Genomic DNA, 22,179 nt, shown 5'->3' with positions numbered 1-22,179 from the left:
AGCGCATATAAGAAGGATATATAATGCATTGATAGAAATTAACTCAGAAGCGGAATTGGTTAAGGATTGTATGATAAAATGGGCCCAGAATTTTCAAAAACCAATAATAATGGATACTTTGGAGAAAATATGGGTTAGGAATGTTAAATTCACACAGGCACAAAATTTAAGGGAGAATTTTTACAAAATGTTTTATAGATGGCATTTAGATCCCAAAAAATTAGCATGTATGTATCCAAATTGTCAGCCAAAATGTTGGAGATGTGGTTGTGATGATGCAACGTATTATCATGTATGGTGGACTTGTAAAAAAGTTAAAGCTTTTTCGATTAAAATTTGGTGGAACATGCAGAAGATTTTTAAGAAAAAGATAAGATTTTTACCACAATTGTTTTTGTTGGGTATTATCACTGATTGTACTGCTATAAAAACCAAATTGATGCTGAATTTAATAACAGCTGCAAGAATTTTGGTAGCGCAATACTGGAAGAAGGAGGACCTGTCTACTATTGAAGAATGGACTTTGAAAGTTTTGAACTTGGCAGAAATGGCTAAAATCTCGGCATATGTGAAAGATCACTCGCAACAGAGATATATAGTGGAATGGAGAAGATGGATTGATTTTATTCAAAACAAATATGGGACTACAAAGTATCATTTAGCATTTGAATAGTTATTAGTTATTGTAATTAGAGGCTGTATTATTTTTCTTTTCTATGGTTAAGGAGAGTTAAAGTGCGATAGGGTTCAAAGTGTAATTATAGTAATTAGAATATTTTAGAGTAAGATTGTATGATGTAATACCCTGTATTCGGTTCTGGGAAGTCGGGGGTGGTGGTGTTGGGATGGGAGGGATGGGGAGAGGGGTGGGGTAGATGGGGTATATGTTTAAAAAATGTATTTTAAAACTTTTCAATAAAAAAAGATACAGAAGGATCTTGACAGACTTGAACATTGAGCACTATCTAATAAAATGAAATTCAATGGTGAAAAAAGTAAGGTTCTACATTTAGGCAAGAAAAACCAAATGCACAGGTATAGTATAGGTCAGGGCTTTTCAACATGTGGTATGTGTACTTGTGGTACTTTGCCACATGGCAGGTGGTACGTGATTGCTAGCCTTGTGTAGCAGGGGAGGGGAAAGAGCCTAAGTGAGCCAAGCCTGAGGGAGAGGGAGAGGGAGAGGCAGCTGCAGCTGCAGGACTGTCTGGGCTCAGCAGAAGCCCCAGGAGCTGGCAGGGTTCCAGCTGATTGGTGCTTCCAGAAGCAGCTTGGAGCTGGAGGTGAACTGAAGAAAAAGGGGGGGGGGGGAAGAGAGGAGAGGCTCTAAAAGAACGTGGTTTAAGTTTAAGTTTAAGTTTATTATATTTGTATACCGCCCTTCTCCCGAAGGACTCAGGGCGGTGAACAGGGCACATATAAAATACCAAGTACAAAAGTTAAAAGAGAATTAAATAGAAGCCCGAGCTAAAACAATAAATAATAGTATAAAAAACCCGCAATAAAAACCCCAACACATCCCCCATCAGGCCAGGCCGGCTTGTTCAAATAAATAGGTCTTCAGATCACGTCGGAAGGAGCGAAGGTCGGGCGCCGTCCGGAGCTCAACCGGCAACTGATTCCATAAGTCCGGGGCGCCCACAGAGAAGGCCCTCCCCCTGGGGGCCACCAGACGACATTCTCTGACCGGTGGCGCCCTGAGGAGGCCCTCTCTGTGGGAACACACAGGGCGGAGGGAAGTTGACGCCGGCAGCAGGTGATCCCCGAGGTACTCCGGACCCATGCCATGTAGGGCCTTGAAAACCATTACCAAAACCTTGAATCTCACTCGGAAGACAACTGGTAGCCAATGCAGCTCGTGGAGCAGAGGTGTAACATGGGAGTATCGGGAAACTCCCAAGACAACTCTCGCGGCTGCATTCTGTACCAGCTGGAGCCTCCGAGTGGTCTTCAAGGGAAGCCCCATGTAGAGAGCGTTGCTGTAGTCCAGACGACAGGTCACGAGCGCATGAGTGAGCGTACACAGGGCATCCCGGTCTAGATAGGGCCGCAACTGGCGCACCAGGCAAACCTGGGCGAAGGCCGCCCTAGTCACAGCCACTATATGGTCTTCCAAAGTAAGCCACGAATCTAGGAGGACTCCCAAATTGCGAGCCCTATCTACGGGGGGTAAAAGCTCACCCCCCATGGAAAGAGGTGGAATATTCTGAATATCCCGGGATGCCGGTATGCACAGCCACTCAGTCTTGTCGGGGTTGAGTTGAAGTCTGTTCCTCCCCATCCAGACCCGAACCGCTTCCAGGCAACGGGACATCACGTCGAGGGCATCACTGGGGTGGTTTGGGGTCGAAATGAAAAGCTGGGTATCATCAGCATACTGATGATACCCAACTCCAAAACCACGAATGATCTCACCCAGCGGTTTCATGTAGATGTTGAACAGGAGAGGCGAGAGGACCGACCCCTGAGGAACTCCACAAACGAGAGACCTCGAGGTCGACCTCTGCCCCCCTGCCAACACCGACTGCGAACGTCCCAGGAGATAGGAGGAGAACCACTGAAGAACTGTGCCTCCCACTCCCAATCCCCTGAGACGCCGCAGCAGGATACCATGGTCGATGGTATCGAAAGCCGCTGAGAGGTCTAATAGGACTAGGACAGAGAAATATCCCCTTTCCCGGGCCCTCCAGAGATCATTCACCAGAGCGACCAATGCCGTCTCCGTGCTGTACCCGGGCCTGAAACCCGATTGGCACGGGTCTAGATAATCCGCTTCATCCAGGACCAGAGGGAGCTGATGCGCCACCACATTCTCAACAACCTTCGCAAGGAAGCGAAGGTTGGAGACTGGACGAAAGTTATTTAACACAGCTGGGTCCAAGGCAGGCTTCTTGAGGAGAGGTCTCACCACCGCCTCCTTCAAGACGGCGGGGAAACTACCCTCCCTCAAAGAGGCAGATATAACCGCCTGGAACCAGCCTCGTGTCCCCTCCCGGACTGCATAAACCAGCCAGGAAGGGCACGGGTCCAATAAACATGTGGAGGAGCTCAACCTCCCCATAATCCTGTCCACTTCCTCTGGGGTCACAGAATCAAACTCCTCCCAGATAACATCAACAAGACCGCCCGTGTCCTGATCGTCAGACTCTGCCCAGTTGGAGTCCAGACCGGTCCGAATCTGAGCAATTTTGTCCGACAGATGTTGACTAAACTCCTCGGCACGACCCTGCAAGGGTTCCTCCCTCACCTCCTGCTTAAGGAGGGAGCGGGTCACCCTAAACAGGACGCGATAAGGGCGGAGAAGTAATTAGACCTCGCCGCCCTTATCGCTGCGAGATAAGACCTAATATAGGTTCTTAGTCGCAATCGGTCGGATTCGGATCAGCTGGACCTCCAACAGCTCTCTAGTTTGGGTGGGGGACAGGGGAAAAAAGACAACAGGAAAGGTTTAATCCCTTTAAAAAAATGTAATTAGTTTTACCCCCTTTAATTGAATCTGTCTGTGGCTTTTAGAAAGTTTTCTTTGAAGGTAAACTGGCTTAATTTAAAGCTAAAGCTTTTTGCAATTGCCGGAGCCTTTCTGTCTTTGATCACAACATTTTGACACCTGACATGCCTGAGGCAGCTTAAAGAGAAAAAAAAACAGAGTTTGTGTTTCTTTATTTTCTTGCTTTGCACTTGATTAGATACTGGGTTCGTTGCTTGATTGACGAGATGAGTCGAGTGAGTTCAGCAAGAATCATTCTTTATTTGGTTGCAGGAACTGAACTGAGAAACAGGGCTGCGAATGCAGCAATTTATACCCTGGCCTCTAGGCGGCAGCCAATAGGTTTATTTTTTTATTTTTTAAAATATTTTATTTTTTATTCTTTACACACATAAGTTAATTTTCCAAACAGCGTGTGAACTGAGTTCATAATTCATTAATACATATACAAATGTCACTCTTTGGTTCTTTTTTCCAACCATTTATAAAATAAATTCCAGCTTTCATAATATTGCTGCAGTTATGATATGCAGAACCAAGTATGTATTTTGTTTATCAGTCTTTTCTGGTAATATACCTATCACATGTCCACCAAATATGATAGTATGTACCTATATTATGTTTACATTTCCAACATTTGCCTGATACATTTTTAAACATTTTTGCTAATCTGGCTGGAGGTAAATGCCATCTATAAAACATTTTATACAGATTTTCTTTATATGCAGTTGACATTGTCAATTTGTAATTTCTCTCCCATAATTTTTGCCATTCTTCTAACTCTATAGTATAACCAAAATTCTCCACCCATCTTGTCATTGTCCCCTTAAGTTGTTCACTTTCCATCTCTAAAGTTAACAAAAAATTATACAATTTTTTAATTAATTTCTCATCAGAAGTTAGTAATATCTTATCAAACACGTTTTGTTCTTTATAAAGCAATAGTAGGACACAGTGGGGAGGAAAAAGGGGGGGAAAGTGAGGGGGAGAAGGGAAAAAGAACAGAGTTCCTGTGTTGCAGTAGAAGGAAGCATTAACATTGAACCTCAACTTTTTACTTTTCCATAATATTATAAACTAGCCATTTCTATAACAACAAATGAATCTAATCAGTAAAACCCCAAATCCCTCCCCACTTTTTTTTAGTCATCAAGTTTTTGACACCTTGCTAAGCACTGGTGGTACTCAAATATTGTCATGTCCTAAAAGTGGTACAATCTGTGAAAAGGTTGAAAAGCCCTGGTATAGGTGGTACCTTGCTCAATAGTAGCAACTGTGAGAGGGATCTTGGAGTCCTAGTGGACAATCACTTAAATATGAGCCAGCAGTGTGCTGCAGCTGCCAAAAAAGCCAACACAGTGCCAGGCTGCATTAACAGAGGGATAGGATCAAGATCACATGAAGTGTTAATACCACTTTACAATGCCTTGGTAAGGCCACACTTGGAATACTGCATCCAGTTTTGGTCCCTATGATGTAAAAAAGATGTTGAGACTCTAGAAAAAGTACAGAGAAGAGCAACAAATATGATCAGGGGAATGGAGGCTAAAACATATGAGGAATGGTTGCTGGAATTGAGAATGTCTAGTCTAATGAAGAGAAGGACAAGGGGTGACATGATAGCAGTGTTCCAATATCTCAGGGGCTGCCACAAAGAAAAGGGGGTCAACCTACAGAATGTTTTACACAAAAATAGAGATGAAGCTTGATTGCTGAATGCAATAAGAGCAGAAATCATGAAAGCATGTACAAAAAATAAATGAATGCTTATTATTTATTTATTTATTTATTTATTTATTTATTTATTTATTTATTTATTTATTTATTTATTTATTGAATGCTTAGCAAATGGTTCAGTATTGAGTAGGATATAAGACCAAAATATGATCCCTTCCTGATTTTTATGTTTGTGGTGACACTAGAAGTGTTTTAGTTGTGGACATGAATGCATGTCCTTTGTATGGAGACAATGCCATGTTGTTTTCCAAGGACCTGAATGATTTGCAGTCAGCGTTAGATAAAGCATCTGACACATTTAGCAGAACGGATATTACAATTAAGTTTTCAAAGGAAAAAATATTGTATTTGAAGGGGAAAATTGAGTGACTTGATACAAAAATTGAGTTGTTATATTTGACATGGAAAATTGAGTGAATGATTGCATATTATACACTCATATACAAAACCCAAATCATAATGGAGGCCACTTAGGAAGAGGCTTAGTGATACTTTTGTCTTGCCAACCTGTTGTAGAAAGAAACAATTATTTTATTACATTTCCTCTTTATTCCCTCCTTTTGAGACTTATCTCAACTTGTGACGATGAGTCTCAACAGAGGTCTTCTTTGGTTTGTAATCTTTCATATTTCCACATTGCCATTACCTGTGCAGTCGCTTTTCTTTCAGCAGGTAAAGTTAAGCTATTGGATATAGTTTTTTATAAAAATAGGCAAAATACAAGGAATCAACACACATCCTGCAGCTATCAGTCCTATGAAAGCCACGATTGCTTGTAACCCTGGAAGTTTGGGAAACCATCCACTGAAAATCTCTTGGAAATTAAAACCCTTCCAGGTTTGATCTGCATTGTGCGTCAATTGCCTCATTTCAGTGGTTAATTGTTTACCTGTCCAGTTTCGTCAATTTGAAGACAACAATTTTAAAGATTGAATTTTCCACACACTCCACCTTCTTTTGCTAATAGATAATCCAAAGCCAATCAGTTTTGATAGACAGCTGTCCGGATTTTATCAGTGGTTACAGCTAACAAGTTTAAGGGTTTATCTAGGCCAGACACGTCAAACACAAGGCCCGGGGGCCAGATCCGGCCCGTGAAGTGGTTTCATGCGGCCCGCGAAGCCATCCTGGAAACAGTGAGGGAACGGCCTCCACTGCCTTGGCCCTGGCTCAGAGACCCTCCTTCTGCCAGAGACCCTCAGATCTGTCCCACTCCTGCCCAGGCCCCCATAGGCACCCTTGATGCGAACGATGTAGAGCTGGTCACGCCCACCCAGTAGGCCATACACACTCTAGCCACGCCCACCCAGTAGGCCACGCCCACCCTGTCCATACCCACCTGGCCCCCTGAGGGCAACCTCAATGCTGATGCGGCCCTCAATGAAATTGAGTTTGACACCGCTGATCTAGGCGTTGCCCTGCCAGATCCACAACAGCCTGCAGCCTAATTATACGGTTTATCATATAGATTGGTGTTCTGTAACCATAGGTGCCATCCTCTGCCCAGGTTGCTTGGCCATACACACAAACTATCCTCTCTGAATTCCACAAATCCCCCATTTTCTCATAATAATCGGATTCTCTACAAGGGAAATTAGAGAAGGCTGTGTCAACCTCTCTTTTTCTTCAATTTCCCATTTGATGATAGACTGGCACACCAAGCACCTGTCATGACCGTATTGGCAAAAGAAAGAATGACGGCTTTATCCAACCCAATACACACGATCCTGACCAATTCTTAGGCAAAACCTCATAAGCAAAGGTGCCACAAATCCAGTACATGTCACTGGGGGCTACCCATTCCTCTTCCTTGTTCAGATAAGGCATGATAGTCATATCAAACTTTAAAGGTTCAGAGGCATTTCCCAAAGATGTCCATACCTTATACTGTTCATCCCTATAACATTTTATTCCATCTGACCCATTACACTTTTTATATATTACTTGATTGAAAGTACATACTGGCAAATTGAATTGAGTACAGGTTTTTGGCACTGATCCACTGGCTGTCAGAGTTTGTCCATTCACACAAGGTTCACATCCTTGGTGACTTATGGCCCTTATGATTCTTGGCTTACCAGGACCTCGCTTCTTTGATCTCCTGATTGTTACACCATCTTCTAATATGTGCAAAACACAAGTTCCTCTCCATCCAGGCCTCAACTGAGGGATCATTCTTATATGTTCCCCTCCCCAAAATACTGGGATACCACAATCCAAAGTCAGAGTAGGGGGAGTTCCATTGTACAGGGCTTTTACACACATTCCCTTTCTGAACACATAACCCACATACTTGCAGGCTTCAGGATTAGCTGGTGCCTTGACAAGCATCCTTAGCAATTCTATCAAACACCTGTGGATACTGACAGGGATGTGGTTAACTATAATGCCAATATTCAGGATTAAACTAAGCGGAGGATTTCCATCACAATCTCCAATGACTACAAGATATGATTGAACAATCTGAGGTGTTTCCTTTGGCTTACTCCAAAGTCCATAATTGTAAATACAAACATTGTTACATGTGGTAGCAATACAATACACCCATAGCAACAGTAAACTTTTCTCCATTCTTCTCCCGTGCGTAGAAAGTCAGCTTCCGGAGTGACTTAGCAGGGGTCTTCACTACTGTGCGTAGAGGAACCTATTACCGGTAAGGTTCCAGCAGAGTAGCCTTTCAGCGAATATACTAAAGTTTCTTAAATAAGTCCAGCTACACTAACAAATCATATATCACTTTCGTTTAAATGTTAACTTTGTGGGAACCACTGGATCTTTAGACACCACCCATTCAGGTTCAGCTGCTGCTTTGACCCTTGTCCAGTGGATCCATGATTTAGATTCTGCAATCTTGACAGCAAGAGGAGAGGACATAATAACAACATACAGTCCTTTCCATCTGCCTTCTAATTGTTCCCGCTTCCAATGTTTCACCCAGACTTTGTCTCCACGTTCAAAGGGATGATACTTTGTTACTATTCTAGGAGGGGTTTGTTCTAGCACATAACCTCGAAGTTTTTTAACTTGTTTATTTAGTTCTTGTACCATCTCCATGTTCCATACTCCCCCCTTATGTCCAAAATCTGGCCATCCCATCAGGTTTCGTCGTAACAAAGTGGGAGGATGACTAAACATCAATTCAAACGGGGATAATCTGTATTGTTTTCGCGGCACACACCTCACAGAATACAGTGCTAAGAGCAAAACATCAGGCCACTTCTTTGTTCTCCTTCCCACTAAATATGTTCAAAGTCACCCCCCTTTGTAGCTGTATAAAACAGAGCTGCCATCAGTGCAAAATTAGGTATCCAAATTCTGCAAAAACTAGCCAACCCCAAAAAACCTCGCAGCTGCCTTCTGTTTACTGGTTCCGCAATGGCTAAAATCGCCTGCTTCCTTTCTTGTCCTAGGGCTCTCTGACCATGCTTAATATCATATCCCAAGTATCTTACTTTCTGCTGTACCAATTGTGCCTTCTTTCTAGATACCCGATAACCACATTTCAATAACAGAAGCAAAAGAGTTCTCGTATTATCCCAACACGAATCCTCTGTCCTGCCTGTAATCAAAACATCATCTACATACTGTAAAACTATATCTCCAGGTTGCCGGGGTACAGAATGCTGCAAGTCTTTTCCTAGAGCAGTACCAAACAAGGTGGGTGAGTTCTTAAACCCCTGGGGAAGTCGAGTCCATGTATATTGCCTCTTCTGACCTGTCTCCGGGCTCTCCCACTCAAATGCAAACAATGGCTGACTAATCTTGTGGATTGGGATTGTGAAAAAGGCATCCTTTAAGTCTATTACTGAGAATCACCTATCAGTCGGTGGAATCAAAATTTTCTCCTTTTAAGTGCGGTTCCTTTAAAGTGCGGTTTATTCGGTTTATTCGTTACACCTTAGCCCCCTATATTCATAGTTACCAAAGGCTCAGAGGAGCCTCTTCTAAGCCCAGTCCCCATCAATCCATCCAATTTGTCCCTGCCAATCCAATCCCTTCTATCTCACACTCACTCTCCATTCTTCCTCTACCTCTCAAAGAAAATCCAGTCTGTACCTTGCCTATAGATCTTCCTCTTCCAAAACCTGTCCTTCCTCTCCAGCCTCGTCGTCTCATCCCTCTTTTCAGACATTTCCTATGCTAATGACCTTCTTCCCTACAATACGCACACTGGTCTGACCCAAGCAGCATCTTTCCTTGTAAAGCTACCACCAACAATTCAGTTTTCCTCTGCATTCGTGCTTCCCTCTCTCTTTCTCTCTATTAACATACACTTTCCTTGCCACCTCCAACAATTCACTGGTATTGTTTCCCAGAACTCCTTCCAACCTCTGTAACTTCTTCCTTATATCACCATAACTTTGTGCTATGAATCTCTCATTCAACATTCGTACATTCTCTGTGTGTCTCGGACCTATCTGAGGATACAGCTCATAAGCCTATATCAGCCGTTGCAAAAAAAAAACCTCTCCGGGCTTTCATCTGCTCCCTGCGTTACCAAAGACAGCTTAGACATATTCACAGGGGGTTTTCCTGCCTTCCGAAGCACCTCTCTCTTTCCCGTTCACAATTATGCTCATGTCGGTCTCTGTCTTATACTCTTTCTCGGCTATTGAATGACCCAGATCTGAAATAGCCTTGGCGATCAGATTCAGGAGAACTTCACCTTGAACTGTGATTCCTTGAATCTTGTCGATCAGAAGAGGTGCTACAGCTGACAACCCCTTGTTTCAGCTGATCGATTCTCGACTTCCGCTCGCCAGCGATCTCAAGGCATCTCCTGTCTCTGTCGCTGGAACTGTTGCACAGGATCTTCTTAACTGCAGCCTGGTCATCTCCGCTGCGATGTGCAGAATCATTAGAGGGTGATCGGAGTCTACTTGAAGAATGGCTCCTGTTGCTACTGAGGCTGCTGCTCCGCTTCTGCTCCGCAGGATGGAGGTGAGAGGTTTCTTCGACCCCACCTCCATGGTTTTACCTCGCATGCAGTGGCTAGTTCTATAGGCTCCTCAGAAGTCCTTTCTAGAACTGTTTCCTCTTGGGAATCGCTTCCGCTGCAGATTTCTCGGGCGCTGCTTCCACCACTTCTTCTTTTGTGGTTATGGGAGCCTCAGACTCTCCCTTGGATCTCTTGCACTTCTTTTCACCATTTTTCTTTTTCTGACCTTTCTTGGGAGAAAACACTTGAGTTTTCTCTGCTGGGGGTTCACCAATATAGCGCTCTAACCCACTGTCATCGTCTTTCTTCTTCTTTGCCATTTTTATAGCTTTCTTCTTATCCTTGTGCAGGCAATCTACTGCCTCATATTCTTCAGAATCCCATTTACTGACATTATCTTGGATTCTGCTCCGGTGCCCTTGTCTGTAACTCTGCCTGTATATTCTGCACGTTAGGATACCTATCTATAACACACTTCCTAACTGCGGCTTTCCACTTCTCCTTTTCCACTCTCCTTATATGTTTGGCTACCGGGGACACCACCCCGGTTTCTTCATCTTCCTCTCTCTTCTGCCTCCTACCTCCCTCTGGACTCGAACAAGGGGGTTCATTTATTTGGCTGTATTGCCGTCCTTTGAACTTTTCTTAGTGGCTTTCGGATAAGGGACCCTATATTGGGCATGATTGAAGTATGTATCAACTCCCTTGAGCATGTGCTCCAATGGAGTGTTTGCCATACTACTACCTCCACCTATCTCACCACTCTCACTCACAGAGAAACTCCCCTCGTCCTTAGGAGCCATAGGCTCCTAAGAGTACTTTTCCTCATTTGCTGCTATCATGGCCCTGAGGTCGTTGATGAGCTGTTTTTTTTAATTTACCCTCTTGCGGCCACCCAACCCCCATATGTGACCACTGCTTTTCACATGGAAACCTAAGTCTCTCTTTCGTCACTTTAGGATAGGGGAGTTTATACTGTGTATGATTAAAATAATCATCAAAACCTTTCAGCATGCATTCCAGCGGTGTGCTGGGAACACTGCTTCTCCCCCCCCATTCTAAGAACACTGCCATTGACCTACGGTGCCAGACGTTCCAACGGTCACCAATAGGAACTGCAATGGCTTAACCTCCCACACAACCTTAACACGGACTGAATCCCGAAGGGCTCTTGAACAGACATATTTATACACCTCTAGTTCCTAGTTATACATTGTTCTACACATTGTTACTTATGTGGTTAATATTCTACACATTCTTATCCGAAGACAGTTTACAGAAGAAAATTACTTGCAGTACGTTTAGTTTCACAGACAGGATATAATTATCCCAATCATCATCTGCCTGAAGGACAAGACTATGTTTGCTTAAACAAGGACTTTGGTACATTCCTCTTTAAGACAGTCACCGGGGAATACGTGCAGTTACGCTAACAGGATTATGGCTACTTTGATCAGCTTCTGTCCTAAGGACACGGATACATTTGTTTCACAATTATTTTATTACATTTCCTCTTTACTACCACCTGTCTCTGCCCATTGTTGTTCCTAGAGAGTGGGTTCAGGTGAAAAGAACTGTCACCTAGAAATACCAGTCCTGAGTGGTCTCAACCATGCCAAGTACTCCTGATGTAAGGGGCAACAAGGTCACTTGTTATGCTCCTGTCAATACAGTGCAGCTTTACCAACAACTTTAAATCTGGACATATGGAGGAACATACCGACATTACCTTTTGGGGAAGAATAACACCAGACTTATGGAGAGGTGCCAGATTTTTTTTTTGGATGTATGTAAAGCTATTGACTGTAATCAAGCTACATGGACTAAGTGTGGAGACAGGCCTACTCATTAAATGCCAAATATGTTTGCACATCCTACCCAACCTGGCATAATCAGAGGATTCCTGCAACCCGGTGTGCTTCAAGATAACCAGACCAATGGATTTTTCAGCATCATTTGAACTTGCTATCAATTGAACCAGATACAAATATGGGTCCAAGTTGATCTTCCTGAAATGGAAACCACAACTGAGATTCCCTCAGTATCAAAGACATTTTTTTTATTGATCTGGCCCAAAAGAATTGTTTCATTTTTAAATGTGAAGCTTGAGAGAACATCACTTCTTATTTTCATTTGACTTGGAAAGAAAAGGACTGTCTTACCAAATGGGTCCTCTATTTCGTCATTGTGGCCCTAAATTGTATTATTAGACCCCAGTCCGACATTACACTTAAGGAATATGTCAAAGAAGTCACTGCCAAAATGCAATAGTTCACTCATGTCCCTGTCCAGACATGGACAGGAGCACTGGATGTTGGAGGATTGTTTTTGGGAATGTTTGATAATTGGAAAAAGATATTGTTCATTGTGGTTTTGGCCTTAGGAGGGTTGTTGTGTTTCTCGTGCCTTATCCCACTTATTTAGAGAATTGTTAGACCCACTCTATCCAGACCAACTTTTGCTGCCACTCTTATCTATAACGATAAACCAGCTAAAGCAATGATTTTTGAAATCTTTACCTTCTCACTATATTCCCCTCTTCAAGAGTCCCTAAGCCTATTCGGCTTTTATATTAAAAAGGGAGGAATGAAGGTTGATGTTAGTAATATTGATATTAGTAGTGATACTTTCTAATCATCTTTGTTTATGTGCAAGCAGCTTTGTAGGTGCTTTATATTGGGAAATAAGTTATATAAAAGCAAATGTTTCATGCTTTAGGTACAGGGGATTGCTTACATGAAAAGAGCATGGTAAGGGGAGGGGGAAAAGGAGTTATGGTGGAGCCTGGGTTGTTGTGTATGAGTCATCATCTAGGAATTATTTTTTCTGTACCTTTTGGTTCCTAGTACCAAGACCAGATCTCTTTGTTCTAGAAAGGTATAAAAGGCGGAAGACATCTTTCTTGGTTGTTGCTTTCATCTCTCTACCAGTCACGAAGAGAGATGTGGCCACCCAACTCTATTTTGATCAAAATAAAAGTTGTTTGCTTGCTGAAACCTCAGCTCAGGAGTTTCTTTTGGCTCTTTTAAATTCCTGAGTAATGCTGGGGCAATTGTGAGGCTAAGTGTAAAACCTTACAGTTCTAAAATTACTAAAAACCTAACACAGGAAACTAAAGTTAGTAATTCACCTTAAATAAAACTGGTAAGGCAGGGGCCCCCAAGCCCCGGCCCACGGCCCACTATCAGGCCTTGAGCCTTTCGTAACCGGGCTATGGAAGTGGCTGGTGAGCATGCATGTGCACATCTCCACTCGCACAAGCAGCATGCAAGTGCATGTGCATGTGTTCCATTTGCACGAGTGGTAGGTGCACAAATGGAGCTGCGCACACCCACGTGCTTACCTGCCACATGTGTGGAACCTTCCTCCCCCCCGCAAAAGCTGGTCTGCAAAGCTGAAAAGGTTGGGGAACTCTGTGCTAAGGAAGCTACTTTAGCACTAGATAAAAAAAAGCTAAGATAAAAAGTTAAGAGTTCACTAAACTGCTGTCACTCAGTGACCATGTGCTTCTGATGGCAAAAAAAGACCCAGTGATCCATTGAGTCTGCCCTTTGAGTTTTTTGTTTGTTTTTGTTTTCTTTTTTAGTTACTAATTTTAATTATCAGTTTTTTATTTTTATTATTATTTATTGTTTTTTATTATTTATTTATTTTTATATTTTTGTTGGATGATAGACATGTGTTTATCCTACAGTAGGGTGAAGTGGTATAGGATCATGGTTGCTTAACTTAATTGCACAAAAAGTAGACAAAACATCTTACTCTCATGATAGTGACAGCATCCTTCTGTCTTCACATTCTCACATATTCACCTCCTATTTCATGCATTGCTTTCACTGCTATAGGGGTGTGACATCTCTCTGTTCAATTTAACTTAAAAAATCCACATTTTTCAGAAAGAACACTTGTCCTTGTTTTGTGTTTTCCCTTTATTTGCAGTAATTGAATAGACAGACAAAAAGACAAATATGGCCTGAAAAACAGGTCACATATGTGAAAATTCAATTTTGGTTCAAAAAAGAAAGCCCATCCATAACACATATGAAATTTATTTCTGAACACAAAATTAAATTTAACTTAGGCATTGCTGGTTCTTTTTAGCACTTTAACTTTACTATGATTTATTTGCTGCTTTTTTTACTGCTCTTTTTTTTAGTTTATATCACAAACGGCAACTCCTTCTTATCTTACCTGTGGGTGTGCTACTACGAAATGAGGAGGAAGGTTTGATGGGTGGTGTTACAGGTGGAGTAAGGCTTCCACTGCTGTGACGTGGAGGAGTGGATACATTCCTTGATAAGGTCAAGGAGACTTTTGGCTGGATTTTCTTCTTGAGAGATTCCTGTTCCCGTCGAGCGGCATCAGTCATAAACCTATAAAAGCAGTGATATCAATATTATGGGGAAAAATAATGTGAATTGGTAACTGTAAACATTCAGTGCAAGTACATGGTAGTACTCCTTGTACTATGCATTTCTGACCTAACCTTGTTCCTGGTAAATTAAATATTGTCAGATGATGCATAGCAGGGCATTGTCAACGCTGCAAACATTGGATGTTTTTGCTCTGACAATATAAGAGGCAGCCTTTTTCTTTAAACTGTTTGCTCTGAATATAATGAAGCTGGGGGGAAGGAGTATGCTAACCCGGATGTTTAAATAAGATAAGGAATGGTGCGTGAGATAACAGAAGTGAAGCTTGCATTTTGGGCTAATTGGAGAATGTAATTAATGACGTGTAATTAAGGGAGGGAATTGTGTATGATACGATGCGTTCATGGGAGGAGAATTCAGATTCTGGCATCCATCCATGAGTGCCGATACTTTGTTCTCATTATTATAGACTTTTTAGAATAAAACAATGCTGGACTGTTCTTTGATCTGTCTTATTAGTCGGAACCATGACAGGCATATTTTTTTCTTCCTACCATTTTCCCACAAGTGAAGGGTCTGGATTTTTTTTCAGATCAATTAAGTGTTGATCCATTGGTTGTGACAGAAATTGACTGACTGGTTCATCACCCAAGCTTGACATTGTGGGCTGAGAGAGACTGACTGGCCTAAAGTCATCCAGCAGGCTTTCATGGCAGGAGTAGAAGTTGTAGTCTCCTAGTTTCTAACCTGGCGCCTTAACCGCTAGACCAAACTGACTCACCCATAGAATGGCATAATAATGTGCCAAAATCTGTCTTCTAAAATTTTATTTCCTTGCAAAAGACACTTCCCTTTTACTACCCCATCCTTGAATAATTTCTTTTTTTAATATATTTTATTGATTTTTTAACATAAACACCTTGATATTTGGTAAACAGCATGTTGTCTGGGTTTATGTTTACAAAGTAATCACTAACAGTCAATTTCTGTATTCCAAAATCCACATAATAGCTTTGCTTGATTTTCTCTTCTTCCAATAATATTCTCTTTGCAACCTTAAATTAATACTATTCTTATTAATTTGATAGGTAACAAATATAAAGATTTTTCTAAAATTTTTACCAATAATAATCACATCAATATCATGCTTCTTTTCTATCCGGTCATCTTGGTTGCCTTGTCATGAATCCTGTTTATAATTATTATTTAAATTTATTTTCCCTACAATGTTGAAAACATTCTTACTGGTTAAAATTTTCCCAGAGTTAATTACCTTAAAGTATTTAAATCTATTTTCATGTCTTAAAAACTAAGTAAGAAAAAGACACAAAAGAAAAACATAGAAAAAGAAAAGACGAGAGAGAGAAAAAGAAAAAAGGGGAGAGAAAAATAAGAAAATAATATACTACTTAAAATACATATCCCTCTTAAACTAGTATATACTTATTTGCAATTTTTTTCTGTTCTTTTTACCCATAATTAAACCTGTGTTTAATCTTTAAATGTTCTATTGAATAAATCCAATCATCTAATCTTTTAACTCTATTAAAAACATTTTTTCCTTTTTAGTTATCCATTGGAATTTTCTTAAAGTCAATTACATTTTAATAATAATAATAATAATAATAATAATAATAATAATAATAATAATAATAATAATAATAATAATAATAATAATAAATAAAAATAAAAACTTTATTACGGTCATAGACCAGCAATAGACATCACTTTTTACAATATATTAAAAAAGTAGTACAGACATTAATAGTAAATAATAACATCCCTGTTAAGAAAATACATGTTCTCAAAATGTTAGAATCTGAGGAGGAGGAGGAGGGGTTTGGAGAGCCTTTGGTGTCAGAGGGAGGCTCTGATGCACTGCAGGACTCTCAGCCTGGCCCCTCCAGGCATGTTCCTCATGAGGCTCAGCTGTGTGTCAGACAGGTGTCAGACTCAGAGGGTTCACAGCTGAATCTGTTCAGAGACGCTAGAAGCAGAAGGCAATCCAGCAGAGCAGAGCAGAGCAGAGAAAATCAATGAGGCAACTCAATGAAAGGAGGAGAAGGCAGTGAGAAGCCACACCTTGGGACTGGTAATAAAAGGGGAAGGTGTGGGCGGGGCTGGTTGCTGAAGGCAACCGTTTGGAGACATTCTAAGAGAATCCTGGTCTGTTCTTCATACTTCTGTTTAACTCTTGTTTGTTGACTCTTGTTTGATATTTTGATTCATTTATTGAAGGAATTATTCTGTTGCTTTTTTGTTTGAACTGTAAATAAATTTGGGTTGGGTTTTTCCAGCCTATTGACTGTAAAAAGGAAAAAGGGGTTGTCCCTGACACACAAACAGGGGCGGTCGTAGGCTGGAACAGAACAATAGTCAAAAAAAGTTGGTCTTTTGATGGCACAGTCCAACCCGCTATATTCCAGGTTATAATGGAGAGGGGATCATCTTTTGCAGCTCATCAGGAAATTTGATTTATAAAAAGGGAAGTTGTAGGATTGTTGCAATGGCTTGAGGTGTCATCACGCACGAAATTAGCCTTCTCTAAAAGGAGGGTAGCCCCATCAAAATTCTTGAAAAGTTTTAAAATACATTTTTTAATAACATAAACTCCCTCCCTCCCCTCCCCCTTGCCCTCCCTAACCCTCCCCCCACCCCGACTTCCCAGAGCTGAATACAGGGTATTAACTTTACAAACTTAAGCTAAAATATGTTACCTAACTAAAAAAACATATTAAATTCTATCGCGCTTATCTCCCCTTAAACATAACTAAATTACTAACCAATAATGAATAACTGATAATACATCATGTAAAACTAATATTTATTCAAATACTAAATGAAACTTTTTAGTCCCATATTTATTCTGAATATATTCGATCCATCTTCTCCATTCCACAATATATCTCTGTTGCGATTGTTCTTTCAGATATGCTGAAATCTTTGCCATTTCCGCCAGGTTAGAAACTTTCAAAGTCCACTCTTCTATAGTCGGCAGTTCCTCCTTCTTCCAATATTGCGCTACTAAAAGTCTTGCTGCCGTAATTAAATTCAACATCAATTTAGTATCTATGACAGTACAATCTGTAATAATACCCAACAGAAATAACTGTGGAGAAAACCTTATCTTTTTCTTAAATATCTTTTGCATATTCCACCAAACTTTAATCCAAAAAGCTTTAACTTTTTTACAAGTCCACCATATATGATAATACGTTGCATCCTCACAACCACACCTCCAACATTTGGGCTGGCAGTTCGGATACATACTTGCCAGTGCTTTTTTTCTAAAAAAAAAAAGGTGCCGGAACTCTCATCTTGGCGGGCGCAGGAGGCAGGGGGGTGGGGGGCGGTGCTGCTGCAGTCACAGGTGCGAAGGGTGTTGGCGGCGGGCTCCCCTCCCTGGGGCCGGAGCCGGCGCAGCTGGTGCTGTGGGAGCAGCAGAGCCCACTCTATATGGCGGGGCTGCGCAATGTGGGCAGCGGAGGTGGTGTGGGCCAGGCGATGTTTTAATCTTATGATTTTAAAAATAAATTTTTTCTATTGTAAGTTTCCCCAAACCTCGCCATGTGGATTGCATACAAATATTATATAATTGGTAAATAAAGGTAGAACATATGTTAAATATACATCAAATGATAATATGCTTCCCTACAAAGTCAATTCTTGCTCAATGACAGACCAAGGAGTTAACTTGGAAAGGCAAGAGGAAAATCTAGAAGAGGTCTGTGCAGCTCTTCAACATCTTCATCAACGATTTGGATGACGGGATAGATGGGGAACTCATCAAATTTGCAGACAACACTAAGCTGGCAGGAATAGCCAAAACTCAAGAAGATAGGCTTAAGATACAGGAGGATCTGGACAGACTCGAACACTGGGCACTATCTAGCAAAATGAAATTCAAATATGAAAAAAGTAAGGTTCTACATTTAGGAAGGAAAAAATTAAATGCACAGGTATAGTATAGGTGGTACCTTGCTCAATAGTAGTAACTGAGAGAGATCTCAGAGTCCTAGTGGACAATCACTTAAATATGAGTCAGCAGTGTGCTGCAGCTGCCAAAAAAGCCAACACAGTGTTAAGCTGCATTAACAGAGGGATAGAATCAAGATCACGTGAAGTACTAATACCACTTTACAATGCCTTGGTAAGGCCACACCTGGAATATTGCATCCAGTTTTGGTCACCACGATGTAAAAAAGATGTCGAGACTCTAGAAAGAGTACAGAGAAGAGCAACAAAGATGATTAGGGGACTGGAGGCTAAAACATATAGGGAACGGTTGCTGGAATTGGGTATGTGTAGTTTAACGAAGAGAAGGGTGAGGGGTGACATGATAGCAGTGTTTCAATATCTCAGGGGCTGCCACAAAGAAGAGGGAGTCAAGCTATTCTCCAAAGCACCTGAAAGCAGGACAAGAAGCAACGGATGGAAACTAGTCAAGGAGAGAAGCAACCTAGAACTAAGGAGAAATTTCCTGACAGAACAACTAACCAGTGGAACAACCTGCCTCCAGAAGTGGTGAATGCTCCAACACTGGAAGTTTTTAAGAAAAGACTGGCCAGCCATTTGTCTGAAATGGTATAGGGTTTCCTGCCTGAGCAGGGGGTTGGACTAGATGACCTCCAAGGTCCCTTCCAACTACTACTTCTTCTTCTTCTTCTTCTTCTTCTTCTTCTTCTTCTTCTTCTTCTTCTTCTTCTTCTTCTTCTTCTTCTTCTTCTTCTTATTATTATTATTATTATTATTATTATTATTATTATTATTATTATTATTATCTTGTAGAAAGGAAAAGCCCACACTGATAAATTAAAAATCTTTGTGGTCTGCAAAGGAATGCTGGTGGGCTAATCGATGATTTGGTGACTAGAGGAGCATCTACAGTGTTGGAGCTTGTGGTCATGGTAAGCCATGGAGGCACTACGCAACATGACTTTCAGGGCAGTGGTGGTGATTTTATTACTTTTAAAAAAAGTCTGTGCTCTGTCCAAGGGTGCTTGGTAGGCTGCATGTACAGGCCTGGTCTAGAATTTATTTTGGAGCATTCAACTATTTAGAGCAGGCATGTCAAACTCATTTTGTTTGAGGCAACTTTTTATAAAAGAATTGCCATTAATTTGTTTTAATAAAATAATTTAAATCAATTTTTCACTTGATTTCAAATTAAATGAATGAGATTTTTTTTAGTACAATTGCCAAATGCAGTAAACTGGTTTAGGTATATGTTACTGGAAGGAAAAAGCAATCCCTGTTGCATTACTGATCCCAGAGAAACATTTGCATGTATGCAGATATCCTTAGGGTGCCATAGTAATGGATGAGAAATATTGGTTGCAAAGTTGGCATTTCTGGATGTAATACAGATATTTTGGACTTATTTTTGTTTCTTTGCATGTTTGATATTTTTAAAAAGGCATATGCTACTGACTACGCTTATGCACATATGTAACATGATCACTGCTTGTCCAAAATTTTACTATACAGATAATACCCCCAGAAATTATTTTAGCCTTTTTAATAAATGTTGTTATTGATGTTAAGCTCACCAGGGAAAACATCATATATTGTTATGTATATACTAGGTTAATTATTTAAAGACTGAAGTGCAACATAACTAGATTCTAAATAATCTATTTTTCAAAACACACAACAGTCCAAACAGTAAAAGTAAAGTCCAAATTAAGAATATTTCATTCTTAAGAATTGTTTAGATTCAAAATAGTTTTCAAGAGTGTACAAAAGATGCTATTTTTTTCTAGAATCAGCTAAATTAGACATATTACATTGAGAAAAATGTTTCTCATTTCTTTCCTGTTACCTTTGATTTCATTGCAGAGATGTTAACATAAGAAATAGATTATTTTGTTATCTAATTTTACCTTCCAAAAGACAGAAGCAGATGAAAAATGTGAGGTTCTTTCCTGTTGGCTTTTCTGAATTAGCTGTTTTAGATTCTAAAAGTTTAGTTCCTAAAGAAGTAATCCTGTAAATAATTTTCATGTCCTCCTCTAGTGCAGGCTCTTTTAGGACTCATGGACTTCAACTCCCAGAATTCCTGAGCCAGCATGGCTCAGCTTGGAAACCTCTCCCTTTCCCCTCAGCATGGCTGGCTCAGGATTTCTGGGAGTTGAAGTCCACGAGTCATAAAAAGAGCCAAGATTGCTAGCCCTGCAATAGGCTTAGGAAAACCAATAAGGGGGCTGGGTTTTTGTTTTTTTGTTTTTTTTTTCAAAAAAAAGATTCCGGAACGCCGTTCTGAGAGTTCTATAAGAAAAAAGCCTTGCATACATACATAAATACATACATACATACATACATACATACATACATATATTATATTATATACTTTAAACAAATCTGTGATAAATATGATATGTAAACAAGTAAATAAGAAAGCTCTACAACATTTAGTGGTGAGGCCATCTCAGTATAGTCCTCAACTGGAAAGCTGTCTTTGTCCCTTTGAAATGATGTATGGGAGGCTTGTGTTACATGAAGGTTTAAGAATGTCAATGAAGAAGAGAAGAAAGTTACTCAGTATTTGCATAATCTGGCGCAGGTTTTGTCTTCTATCTGAGAGAAAGTGACTGGCTCAAGGTCACCCTAGCTGGCTTTGTGCCCATGTTGGGACTAGAACTTGTTGAAAGAAAAATCTTCATCAGGGTCTAGTCCAAGCCAGGAATAAACAAAATGGAGACTGCTTTAGAAAGAAGGTTGTAGTTTATTGAAGAGCAGAACCACAAGACATGAGGCTCTGGAGCAGCTGACCAGTGGCGTAGCGTGGGGGGTGCAGGGGGGGCCGGCCGCACCGGGCGCAACATCTGGGGGGGGCGCGCTCGACGGTGCCGGGATCCGGCAGGGCGGAAGCACCGGAGCCCCAGCCGGGAAGGGCCTGACGCCCCACGGCGCGCCACACACACACACACACACAAACACACAACCACACAGCGTGACTCCTCCTTCGGGCCGCTCCGCCTTCGCTCCGGCGCTGGACGGAAGCCTTCTCTCCCTCCTCCCCCCCCCCCGCAAAGGAGAAGGCGGCTCCTGAGCGTGCACAGAGCGCGGCCCTCCTGCAAGCCTGGGGCTCCGCTGTGGAGGCTCTCCCAAGGCGCTCCCGGGGTTGCCAAAGGCGGGGGGGGCGCGGCGGGGCTTGAAAGAGGGTGGATTTCCCGCGGGGGGAGGATCACTGCAGCGTCTCTCCGGGGATCCCTGCTCTGGAACGAAAGCTGCGTCGGCAGGTTGCCGATCCAACCGTGCATGCAGACTTTGGGGGCGAGAGGACGTGGTCGGGTGCGTGTGCGTGTGTGTGTTTGTGGGCGCGCCCGTGCTGTCTCTGTTCTGCAAAAGGCGCTTTTTTAAAAATAAAAAATAAAAAAATAAATAAATCCTGTCCTGCTGGAATGCAGAAAAGCAGCCCTCGCCCCCCCCCCCATTAAAAGCTTGAACTCTTCTTCTGCCTTCAATCTCAGTTTCTGGAGCGCGAACAGGATTAAAAGACAAGGATGCGTTCGATTGGCTCAAGAGTGTGTGAATTTGACCGGACCCGGTGCAGGGAAAACGAGCGCTTAGATGCCGCCTTCCCCAAATTGGCCATAAACTGGGATTCGTTTCATGTCATTCAACCGGGGCTTCGTGAACGT

The sequence above is a fragment of the Vipera berus genome (genome assembly GCF_964194415.1).
Source record: "Vipera berus genome assembly, chromosome: W".
NCBI classification, from domain to species: Eukaryota; Metazoa; Chordata; class Lepidosauria; order Squamata; family Viperidae; genus Vipera; species Vipera berus.
The sequence above is the reverse complement of the archived record's forward strand: the minus strand, read 5'-3'. Positions refer to the sequence as shown.